The sequence below is a fragment of the Dama dama genome, chromosome 12, assembly GCF_033118175.1.
Source record: "Dama dama isolate Ldn47 chromosome 12, ASM3311817v1, whole genome shotgun sequence".
NCBI lineage: Eukaryota > Metazoa > Chordata > Mammalia > Artiodactyla > Cervidae > Dama > Dama dama.
In genome coordinates, this window is record NC_083692.1 from 50,042,835 (window position 1) to 50,056,390 (window position 13,556).

The 13,556-nt window shown below is 38.2% G+C and overlaps 1 protein-coding gene across 3 annotated transcripts in view; it reads right to left on the reverse strand.

The window, feature by feature from the left end:
- The window catches only part of ALDH1A2 (aldehyde dehydrogenase 1 family member A2), a 166,434-nt gene that overhangs the window by 23,889 nt on the left and 128,989 nt on the right, over positions 1 to 13,556 (reverse strand). The window lies entirely within an intron of this gene.

The following is a 13,556-nucleotide window of genomic DNA, read 5'->3' on the forward strand; positions in this document are numbered from 1 at the left end:
CACACACACACACACACACACGAGTTGGCACAGAAAATGTTCATAGGAGCTTTAATCTGTAATAGCTTCCAAATGAAAACAACCTAAATGTCCTAAATGTCCAACAGGCAAATTGTGATGTATCCATAAAATTGAATATTACTCAGTAATAAAAAGGATTTTTAATATATATATATATGCAAAAATGTGCATGGATCTCAAAATAATTGTGTTGATTACAAATGGACAACATATACTGTATGTTTTTACTCATATAAAATTCTAGAAAATGCAAATGACCTATAGTGGCAAAAAGCAGATCAGTGCCTGGGAATGGGAATGGAGGGGAGGGGAAAGAAGGGCGAGAGGTTACAAAGGGGCAGTAGAAAATGTCTGAGGGTGATGGATGTGTGCACCATGTGAGCTGTGGTGATGGGTTCACAGGTGGATACATACGTCAAAACTACCAAACTGTACATTTTACATACGTGAAATTCATTGTATGTCAATTATACCTCAATAAAGCTGATAATAAAGATATATTAAGCAGTAAAAATGTTATTTTATTAGAGTAATTATGCCATACATCTTTTCATTGTCCTCTGTGAACTGTTGGTAGGGAAATGATATTGAACACATATGACTATTTCAAATGTGATTTAATGGTGTTAATTAAAGTCAAATGCATTAGAATGAATTAAATTTTAAAATAATTAAAGCCTGAAAGGGAAAAAGAACAAGTGAAGAGGAAAAAAATATATAAACTTAAAGAAAAGCAAAAGGTGGTGAAAATAAAGAACAGATTAAAGGCTAATAAAAGAAATTACTAGAAGTAAAAGGGTAACTATTTTTGAGCTTATGAATCTAAATAAGAATAAAGCATCATTCTCATTCAACTGCACGGATGATGGGACAGAATCACTGAGCTGGGAGCTCACTGAGTGGATGACGGAAGGGCGGTCATTTCTGCCAGAAAAAAAGGCATGTGCACTGTCACAGTTGAACTGTGAAAGGCAAACCCCATTTGAAGATTTGCAAGCAGTCTGGTGAGCCTAGAGAACATGGGAAGGTGCAGGGTTCAGGTCATGAATCAACCTGTTACCTGAAGCAGATTAAATATCCAGGTAGACATGTCCACTCCAGAGCTACAAACAGAAGTCTGGAGCTCAAAAGAGAGGTTCATAACTATAACTGACTTATTTCAGGGAAATATTCCACATGAAATACGGCACCGACTGACTGACTTGGTTACTTTCACATTGGTAAATAAAAAACTTAATGAACCAATTAGGTTGCTATGGTAGAAAATCTTTTATACTGATGATCTTACAGGGAAGGAAGAGAGTTGGAGTGGGAAATGGTGGTGAATTTCCATGTTCAGAAACCAAAAATTATGACTGAAATAAACCTTGGACCTTCTGTTAGGAATATTGATTTTCTGCAGATAAGGGCTAAATCAACAAAAATTTCTCAAGAAGAAAATCTGACCCGCTAAGCCTATAGGGTAAAGTTTTCTATGAACCCATCAGTTGATTCCTCTGGGCTCCCGTGAGCAACACAAAATTCCTCTTTCATCCAATAAGCGATTGCATGTTCCAGGCCCTGGTAAAAATTCCCTTAATTCACTCCTTATCTTACAAATGAAGGAATTCTTGGGTTCACCTGGCGTACAGAGCACTGAACTGACTCTTGGTAAAATCACCTGAATTCTCCCTGAACTTAATCCTCCCCATCTCTAGTTCTCCTGTGCTCTAGGCATGTTTCCCCAGAGGATTTCATATGGTTAGCACAGCTCCAATGCCATCATACAGGATCATTTCACCCCAGGATCATTATGGGCACCTCTTCGTAGGTTGCTTCAAAATATGTGTAAACTAGTGATTCTTGAATGTTAATAAACATAAGAATTACTAGGAAAGCTTATTAAAATAAGAATTCCTGGACCCACTTGAAAGTTTCTAATTTAGAAGATCTTGGGTGGTGCTCAAGAATCTGAATTTAAACAAATCACTCCTCTCTCCCCCAGAGCTCACCTCCCCATTACTATAGGGAAGGTGGTGATACTACTGAAAAACAGTCGTAACTACATGACAGCGAACAACAATGGTAATTACATTATAGTTTGCTACAAAGAAATGTCTCCCTACACCAGAACCTAATTCTGGCAAACTTTGGTTGTAGGACTGGCCCCTGATCTAGGCCAAAGTAAAATCGTGAGTTCCTTAATAGGTACCAAGTGTCCTCTGACAACACTACTCTCTAAATGGAGTACACTATTCCTTTTAAAAAAATAAAAGAAGAATTCATAATCAGTTTATTTAAGCAAGCACCCAGGCGCTCTTCCAAAAAAGTGAACTAGAACAGCAAAACAAACAAAATAAACATTAGAAGAAAAAAATATTTGTAAAATATTTATAAAAGTCATAAAACAAACAAAAGGAAAGTAAAATTTCTAGAGGAAAGCAGAGATTAGTTTTTGACAGACATTCTCTGCAAATAGATTCAACTAGAATCAATCAGATTCAACTAGTATTCACTGAATTCTCACAATGTGCCAACAACCGGACTGGAACTTTCAAATACTCTAGCTCCATTAATCCACAAATAAACATGTAAGGAGTTCTTCCTAACCCGTCTCAACAGATGAAGAAATGAGAGATGGGAAAGATCAAATAATATGCTAAAGAGAGCCGGGATTTGATCCAAGGTAGGCTGAATCTAGCCCCCTTCTCTATTACACATTTTCCCAAGACTATATTATTACATAAATTTCATTTAAAAATAAATATAAAACAATAACAGCTAATATTTATTGACACTTTACTAAGAGCCAGGCCCTGTGTTAAAACCTTTAGATATACTAGCTTACTTCAGCCTTAAAATTGATGAATTAGGTACAATCATCCTTTATCTACAGACATGCATCTGAGCATGGGAAAGATTAAATATTAACAGGTACTGTGAACAAATGCACACCACTATTAGAGAGGCTTAAATTATGTCTAGTTTTCTAATATAGACCTGATATTTAATCTTGATTGCTTTTAGCATGATTTGAAGACTGTGTTTGGCATATCTTACTGAAAAAAATACCTTCCTCTAGTTTTTTAAGAGGTGGAATGATGCAGCATTCTTTCCAGTTTTCATTTCAGCAAAGCCATGAAGAGTACTTTATTTTTTTTAAGAGATTCTAAATAAATTTTATACAGAATTGAGTGGTTCATAATAACATAGCTACAAAGTAAAAGATATTAAACCCTAAGCTATTAGTGGCGTTTTGAAGAGAGAAAATGTTCATCACCTTCTAGCTCTGGGATTAAGCTTTTATTTCTCAAATTTAATCTTTCCTCTTTCGTGTACCTAACAAATACTTATAATGGTTGCTGACTAGACATCAGATGCTACTTGGGGTAGTGAGAATAATGACTAAAGGACAGACTTCAGTGAAAAATAATGCAGCATCCCCCCCAAAATCTATGTATATCACCAGAAACTGTAATCTTCAAAAATTAAAGCTTAAAAAAATCAATACTAAACTAATAATCAGATTATCTTACCCCAAAAGATTAGACATTAGTCATTTATAGGATTATAATCCTTTAAGAATATCCTACACCAAAGAAACCAAGGACTTCTAAATCCAAACATCATTAAGGTTGTATTCTTATGACTTTGGCTGTATAAACAGAAGTATATAAATTTGTAACCTCATTGAGTATAATATATCAGATTTGAGACAATGATAAACTATGAAAATTTGCCTGAAACCTACCTAACCAAAGGCAATTTAGAATATCCATGGCGATTAGGGAAACCTTTGAAATCCTCGAACTTAAATAACTCTAAAATTTTTCCAAACTGAATGAAACACATATTTCAATTGGTAGTTTGAGATTTCCATTGTCAGGAACCTAAAACTGCCTTTCTGCAAAGTAAGATTTTAAAGTTAAGATGCAAAGAAAGATAAAATAGGAGGCGTGGCTAAGATGGTGGAGTGGGAAGATAGTGAACTCACCCTCCTCTCTCAGGCACACCAAAATTACAACTACTTAAAGAGTAATTATTGGTAAGAATGACTGGAAGACTAGCAGAAAATATCTTCTGCAACTACATATATAAAGAAGGAACCATAATGAGATGGATTAGAGAGGCTGAGATGCAATATAATCAAGACCCATACTCCTAGACAGGTGACCTGCAAGCAGGAGAATAAGGACAATTGTGGAGATGCTCCCCAAGGAGCTGGGGTCTGAGCTCCACACCATGCTTCCCAGCCTGGGGACTCTGTACCAGGAAGAAAAGCCCCCATAACATTTAGCTTTGAAGGCCAGTGGGGCTTACTTTGAGAAGACCCAAAGAGCTGTGGGAAATAGAGGCTCCATTCTTAAAAGGCACACACAGAACATGTTCTGAGACCCAAGGCAGGAGTAGTAATTTGAAAGAAGCCTAGGTCATACCCACCAGCTGATCTTAGAGAGTCTATCAAAGAGAAAGGGGGCCACTGGGGCTCACTCAAAATGAAGTGGCAAAGGAATATGCTCCAAATGCAAGAACAACATAAAGTACCAGAAGAACTAAGTGAACTGGAGATAAGCAATCTACTCAATAAAGAGTTCAAGGTAATAATCATAAATGTGCTCAAAGAACTTGAGAGAAGAACAAATGAACACAACGAGAATTTTAACAAAGAGTTAGAAAATATAAGAACCAGAGTTGAAGAATACAATAACTGAAACAAAAAATACCCTGGAAGGCATCAACAGTAGATTGTATGATCCAGAGGAACAGATAAGTGAACTAGTAGACAGACTAGGGGAAATCATCCAAGCTGAACAAAAAAAATAATTTTTTTAAAATGAGGGCAGTTTAACAGACCTCTGTGACAATATCAGATGTGCTAATATTCACATTATAGGGGTCCCAGAAGAAGAAAGGGGGTAAGGGGCAGAGAACACATTTGAAGACACAAGGGCTGAGAACTTGCCTAATTAGGGAAAGGAAATGCAATGTCCCATATAGGGTTGACACAAAGAGGAATATACCAAAGCATATTGTAATTAAAATGACAAAAATTGAAGTTAAAGAGAGAATATTAAAAATAGCAAAGGAAGCACATGTAAATCCATGGCTGATTCATGTCAATGTATGGAAAAACCACTACAATATTATAAAGTAATTAGTCTCCAACTAATAAAAATAAATGGAAAAAAAAGAAATAAAAAAAATAAAGGTGAAGATTATTGAGGGAAAAAAAATAAAAATAGCAAAGGAAAAGCAACTAGTTATATACAAAGGAACTCTCATAAGATTATGAGCTGACTTTTTAGCACAAACTCTGCAGGCCATAAGGGAGTAGCATGATATATTTAAAATGATGAAAGGAAAAAACCCTACAATCAAAAATACCCAGCAAGACTATTATTTATAGTTGAAGGGGAAATCAAGAGTTTCACAGATAAGTAAAAGAGTTCAGCAGCACAAAATAGTTTTTACAAGAAATGTTAAAGGGACTTCTCTAAGCAGAAAAGACCACAATTAGAAATATGAAAATTATGAAAGGAGGAATCTCATTGGGAAAGGCAAATACATGATAAAGATAGTAAATCAACCACCTATAAAGCTAGTAGGAAAGTTAAAAGACAAAAGTAGTTAACTTATCTACATCCACAATAAGTAATTAAGGGGTACATAAAACAAAACTTATCAACCTGGTTTCTCTGATTTACATCTGCTAGTTCATATGCTTCCTGGTGAAAGCCAGGCCCAGCATTGGATGAAAACTGTTAACAGGGAAAATCCTGAAAGGTGCCTAGAATTAAAGCTGGAGATGAGCCCACTAGGTTATTACATGGTCTGACTCAGGCAACTGCTACACAACTTGATCAAGCAATTTCTGGACTTTTCCAAAGCCTGTTGACTGGGACAAAATTCAAGCTCGTGCACAAAAATCTGCCAAACCTGTTCATGACAATTATAATCAACTTCAGATTGTTAAGGAAAATTTTGGTCTTCCTTCAGATGTTGGTCCCACCTGGGGAGCTTTTGATTTTGTGTTTATCAGTGGGCTAAACTGGGACCTTTCCCTTCTAGTAAAAAGGACCAGGATGGGATGGGTAACTATGTCCAGTTCAGATGCAGTTAATCTGGTATACCAGCTCTCTCACATTTTAGAGGAGTCATCTAAAAGGAAGATCAACAAAATTCTTAATCTTCAACTCGAGCAAATGAAGACCCCCCCAAAAAAAAAACAAAAACAAAGCCAAAAAACCCCTCCTAGTTGCTGTTACCTTTGCAAAACAGCCAGGACATTGGAAAAGAGACTGTTACAAATTCAAACTTCTGGCACCTTCAGGTCTCCTAACTAGTTTTTCCATTGTCCTCCTAATCCTCAAGGAAGTGGCTCTGAGGAACTATAGGGGGCTCCTCCCAACCCTCCCTCTTAATCACCTTAGAGAAATGTTTCTCCAGACTGGGGCTGAATCTCTTCCATTCCTAACATTAGAGCCACATCTCAGTTCTCAACTCCACTACTATAAAGCAGCCGTTGTTTCAGAGTACTGAGACAGTTCAAACAGTGAGGCTCTCTAGTGAACTTCAGGAGTTTCTTTCTCTGAATCTATTCCCTTTGGTTTAGACCCTTTGAGAGATACACACTCTTTTCTCCTTAGTTCCTCCATCCATATCCATTTTCACCTGAGACTTCTTCAGTTCAGTCATTCAGTCGTGTCCGACTCTTTGAGACCCCATGAATCGCAGCATGCCAGGCCTCCCTGTCCATCACCAACTCCCGGAGTTTACTCAAACTCATGCCCATCGAGTCGGTGATGCCATCCAGCCATCTCATCCTCTGTCATCCCCTTCTCCTCCTGCCCTCAATCCCTCCCAGCATCAGGGTCTTTTCCAATGAGTCAACTCTTCGCATGAGGTGGCCAAAGTATTGGAGTTTCAGCTTCCTGAGACTTCTTAGGGAAGTATAATTCCAGAATTCCTCTAAGAAAAAAGGGAAAATTAAATACTTTTCCCTTCTTTAGTTCAAAAACTGCCACTGCCCTTTTGGTGAAGGCCACCAAAAAACTGTTATGGGATCCCCTTCAACCACTTTTGTACCTCATGTAGGAAAAGCTCACTTGAAGTCTCATCATGGTCAACATTTCTCAGACACCTGCCTCACCTCCTATGAAGTTTTAATGATAACTACTCTTCATAGAACTCTTTCACAGGGTAAAGGTAACCCTGCTGCTCTGCTCCCCTCTGTCACTGATAAAGTCCCTCATGACTGCTTAACACTGACAGGTCTCCTCTTGACTCCTTGAGATAATATGCAGGAAAGTGCTTTAGGAAACACTGACTTCTCATGGTTCTCTGATGGTTTCTTTTTTAAAGTGACAATGACAAATACTGAGCTGGGCATGATATTACAACTCTTTTTAATACAGTTGAAGCAGCATCTTTACTTACGGCTACTTTGGCTAAACAGGCTAAATTATATTCTCTTAAACGGCTTGTTGTTCAAAGTGCCACTGATAGTAGACATGGTTTCAGAGTAGCTCATCATTTTGGAATGTTGTAGAAGCAACATGGCTTCCTTACTTGTGTGCTTAGTCACTCAGTCATGTCTGACTCTTTGCAACCCCATGGACTGTAGCCCGCCAAGCTCCTCTGACCATGGGGATTCTCCAGGTAAGAATACTAGAGTGGGTTGCCATGCCCTCCTCCAGGGGATCTTCCCAACTTAGGGATCAAACCTGGGTCTCCCACATTGCAGGCAGATTCTTTACTGTCTGAGTCACCAGGGAAGCCCAAGAATACTAGAGTGGATAGCCTATCCCCTCTCCAGGGGGTCTTTCCAACCCAGGAATCGAACTGGGGTCTCCGGCATTGCAGGCAGATTCTTCACCAGTTGAGCTACTATGGAAGCCAAAATTTTAAATGGCCCTTATACTCAGGAATTAGTGGATGCAATACATTTTACCTGCTGCTTTAGCTATTATTAAGATTCCACGATATTCTAAACTTGACTTTCTGGAAGCTAAAAGAAATCACCTTGTTCACATTTCCAGAAAGAATGCTGCCCTTAAAGAAACCAACAAGAATCAAACCTCTGACATGATCCAAAGAGATATTTCCCCAAATGGTGACTTAGAAAAACTATAGAAGCCAAATACAGTTGGCCTCAGAGAAGAGAAAACAAGACTAGAAATTCAATAATTCTTGGTTTGACAAAAGAGGAAGCTCTGGTTTGGACCAAATAACAACTCAGTCCTAGTGGAGATTCTAAAATTCTCACTCCTAACCACTGTACATACATTAAACCATTGGCCTACTGACAAAATGATAGCATTCATGAATCAACACTGGTGAGGCAATATTAAAGACGGCTCCAAGAAATTATCACTTAACCCACTTGTCTGAAATATATACCCCAAATAAGCCTGTCTGCACTGTTACTGGACATTTCAAATTGCCTAATGACTATCTGAGGTCTGGAAAAGGATTTCATACAACTTCCTCCATCTCATGAATATAAATAGGTTTTAGATCTGGTCTGTATGTTTTTACGTGGGCTGAAGCCACCTCCTGCAGACAGGCTACTGCCTCTGCTGTGACTAAAGTCCCTTTGAAAAAGATTATCCCTACCTGGACAACTCTTGAACTTCATTATGATCAAGGAACTCACCTTACTAGTCAGATAAGACAACTGTGTACTGTTTGGCCAGTTTCACAACACTTTGACCATACTTACCACTGTCAACCCTCTAGTTTAGTCAAATGCACTAATGATAATGTTAAGATTCAAACAGGAAATTTGTAGAGTCCCTAAAAACACCTTGGCCAAAAGCATCACCATAGAGGTCCTTCTGGACCTTAGATCGATATCTTTCGGAACTCATTAACTCTCACACTTTGAAACAGTCATTGAATGCCCAGTGCACTTGGCTCCCGCCTCTTGACTCACTGGTAAGAAAGATCCTGCAATATTGCAAAGGCCAAATTGCTTCTATTAAAAGCAATCATGTTTTGGTACAGCAATCTTTTTACGTGTGCTCTTGGGAGACAATGACATTGAGCATCACACCTTACACTCTGTGGAGATTTTATCTACTGGAAAAAATTTCCAGAAAGACTTTCTTCAACCTTGCTGGAAAGATCCCTCTATCTAGTTCTGCTAACCAACCCATGTCTCACTGAACTCCAGGGAACAGACTTTGGACTTACATGATACAGTGAAAGAAAGCACCAAACTCTGGCTGGACCTGCACATCACTGGGGACCTGAAAGTAAAGATTCCCTAGAACTGAAGCAGACAATATCTGATGAGACAACCTTTCCAAGATAATCTGGACCAGGTCTGTTGGAAACTTGCCTGCCAGACCTTTAATGATGGCATGATACTTCAGAAGATCTCCAATGTCTATGATCTTGATAACACAAAGGTTTTACATAAAAACTGCCTGAGAGTTCTCCCTCCTACCCTTCCTTGTTACTAGAATGTGACTTCAATAGGTTTTCAATCTGCAGGCTTTCCCTCTGATGTGGGAAACTACACCAAAGGTCCTTCCTGGCACTGAGAGATAAAATGCTGCTGAAACCAGAAAACTGGACTCCTTTACCAGCAATGCTTTCAGAGAAAGGTCTTGATCAAAAGGGGCAAGTGTAAAAAAATTAATAAACAGAAACCTCAATTAAAATAGAGTTGGGAGATCAGAAAAGGGAACTCTACCACTTATGACAGTAGCAGAGCCCAACAGAAAAAAGAAAAACTTCTTCTTACCTGGCAAGAGTTCATGCAATGAGAGAAGACTGTCACAAGTCAGGCAACAAAAAAGCAACTATACTTCCAACTCTCAATTTCTCCAGTGGACTCTTTACTATAGCTCTCCAATTTCCTCTTCCCTTCTTTAAAAGAGTGCTCTCCTTGCTGTGGAAGGGTGTGCATGTGGTTTGCCATGGCTGTAGACCCCAAACTGAAATTCTTCGCTGATTCTGAATAAACTCATTTTGGCTGTAGGAATAACTGGCAGTCTATTTCTCAAAAACTGTCACTGAACTTGCCCTCGCACTGTAAACAACTAGAAAAGTACATGAAATTGCTTCCTTTAAATGGAATATCATGCAGCATGGGACTGTGATTCTAGAGATAAAAGAAACAAGGGAATGAAACCATCACAATATTGTAAAGCAATTATCCTCCAATTAAAAATAAAATAAAATTAAAAACTTTTTTTTTTTTAAAAGAAAAGAAATAAGGGAAGACCTTTTGCATCATGGGATGTTAAGACCAAAGTAGAATGTGCTGGTCTCACTGAAATGATGGAACAGATTAGAGTTTGGAGAGAATGAGGTGGTTAAAAAGTAAAAGGCTTAGTACAAGAGAGTACTGACAATGCAGTCAAGAAAACTTATGGAGGTCCCATCAATTCTCTGGCTGAAGGCTAAACTAAAGGGTATACCTGTGGTGACTGATATACTTCACAAGACTGGATAAAGAACAAAGATCAGGGAATCTGTATGCTGAATAATCCTCAGAGCTCATATAGGGTTGGGGACATCTGAGTTCTGACTAACCAGAGTAGAAAGACCTAGTTGAACACTGAGAACATTCACTACAAAATCCAGAAGGATCCCAACTTAGTAATCTTATATATTTTATCTTAGTAAAAGATAAACTAGTCCTTAATGAAGCTTAAAATTAAGTGTCAAAAGGGTCAACCTGTACTGCAAGTGACTTAATTACCTAACAGAAAAAAGTCCAGCACTCTTAAAAGAAAGAAAACAAAATCTACATGGTCCATAATGTAATGGTCACAATGTTCAGCATCCTTTCAAAAATTAATAGACATGAAAAAGCATACATATTTGAAAAACCATTATATACAGTAAAACAAAGATAAGAATGACTGCTAACTTATCAGAAACAGAGCAAGTCATTAAAAAAAAAAAAAACAAACAGAATGACATCTTTAAAGTGTTGAAAATAAAATAAAACAAAATAAAAAACTGTTGAATCAGAATTTTATATTCAGAAAAAATCATAAAAAATGAAAACAAAATAAATACATATTCAGACAAACAGAAGCTGGGAGAATTTGTCACTAACAGACCCAAACTATAAGAAATGCTAAAGAAAGGTCTTTATACAGAAAAAAATTATATCAGAAAGAAACATAGGCCAAAACAAAAAGAGAGAGAGAGAGAAGGTTAGAAACGGTTAAGTACGTGAGTAAACGTAAAATAATTTTGTTTTCTCATGATGGCTCAGATGGTAAAGAATCTGCCTGCAATGCTGGAGATCCAGGTTTGATCCCTGGGTTGGGAAGATGCCCTTGAAAAGGAAATGGCAACCCACTCCGATATTCTTACCTGGAGAATTCCATGGACAGAGGAGCCTGGTGGGCTACAGTCCATGGGGTTGCAAAACACCAGACACAACTGAGCAACTAACACTTTCACTTTGAAGAGACAGTTGAATTTTTAAAACAAGAAGTGTAGCAATGTACTATGGGCTACATAACATACATAACAGTGAATTCTAGAACAGCAGCAGCATGAAGGATGCAATGAGAAATAGAAGAATTCTTTTACACTGTTATTACATTATATATGAAGTAACATAATACTTTTAAATAGTAGACTGTGATTAAAACGCACATTGTAATTACTAAAACAACCACTTTAAAAAGAGGCTTAGCTGATAATCCAAAATAAAAGATAAAATGGAGTACTCAATTCATCCAAAATGAGGCAGAAAAAGAGGAGAAAGGTTACAAAAAGCAGATGGGACAAGTAGAAAATAAAAGTGAAAATGGGAGATTCAAATCCAATTATATCAATAATTCATTAAATATTGAACAACAAACCCCTCACCAAAAAAAAAAAAAAACCAGGCATGGAAGAATACATATTGTATATTCCATTTATATAAAGTAACAGAGGAAGGAAAATTAAGAAAGAGGGTCACTGATTGCCTGAGGCCAAGGGTATGAAAAATCTTTTTAGGGTATGGAAATATTCTATACCTTAGTTTGGGTGATGGTTATGTGACAGTGTACATTTGGTACTTAAATGAATGCATTTTATTGTATGTAAATTATACTGCAGTAAAGTCTTTTTAAAAGTTTAAAAAACTTTTTGAATGGCAAAACAGAGATATGAACCCAGGCAACTTGGAAACAAGCACTTATGTTCTTATTGATGCACTACGTCACTTCTTGTCTGGCCTGAAAGATTAAGTAATCCTCTCAACATGACTTTCCAACACATGGTATTGGGACTTTAAAAAAAGTGCTCAGTTTTTAAACTGAAATATCCTTGGAAGAAAAAAAATCCCTAGAAATTAATTTATCAAGACAAGCCTAAGATGTAAATGATGACATCAGTGATGAACACTGTAGGATAAATAACTGAAGAGGTTTATACCTTGTTCCTGGATGAGATGTCAGTCTTCTAGAAAGAACACTCATCTTCAATTTAATACAGACAGGTAATGGGATGCAATCAAAATTCCAATGAGAGCTGTGTGGAGGAAGGTAAGGTACTTGGAAAACCAAAGTGAAATTTTATCTGAAAGAATGGACAAGGACGGCCTAAAGGTTTTGAAAAACCAAGTAAGAGGGTATCTTGCCTGCCATACTCCAACACATCTTTTAAAACCTTATAATTAAAGCAATCTGGTACTAGTGAAAATACTGAGGAGTGACATTACCAAGATGGCAACACAGACTGCTCCAGACTTTGCTTTCCTTCACAAGAAGCGTAAGGAGCAATTGTTAAAAAAATAAGACATCACTGAGAGAATCTTAGAACACAAGGTTAAGTGGGAAGCACTCGTACCAGAGACCCATGAGAAGGGTTAAGAAAAGCAGCTTCATTATGACTGCACTGCCCTCCCCCAGGCCACTGCAACACCATGGGGAGACATTTCTCCTGACCCTCTGGCTTTTCCAGTGGGAAAGGAGAACTCAGAACTGTGAGCTGACCTATGGGAGCCACTATTCTGACCTCACACCATGGGCACTGCAGGGGAATCTGCAGGGCTCAACCACCACTGAAATGAGACTGCATTGGTGGGGGGTGCTGCAACACACAAATCCTGGCAGACTGAATTCACACCTGCAGTGACCAAGCAGTAATCCCAACCAGTGGCTCTGCTCATTTGCAGAACCAAACTGGGAGGCACACTTTGACCAGGGAACACAGATGGGCGCAGATCGGCCTGATTCATCTCCTCAAATGAGGGCTTGCTGCCAGCCCTACGGCCCAGTCTGCCCTGCCCAAACAAAAAGCTGAATCACGGCACCATTCACTGAAGAGTGTCTTCTAGTCACGTCTGACCAGAATGGCTGATAACTCCTGAAAGACATGTGGCCCAGTAGTGCTTGAGCCAAGAGGTGGACAGGCAGGCAGAGCCCACTGACCCCAGAGGAAAGTGGAAAGTCAGTCCAGGACATGCAGTGCTCACCTGTAGCTGAGTTCAGCTCATACTACATTACCTATGGCTACTTTGTGCTCCAGGGGCAGAGTTAAGTAGTTTCAATAGAGACCATATTGCCAGCAAAGTCCACAACATTCGCTATCTG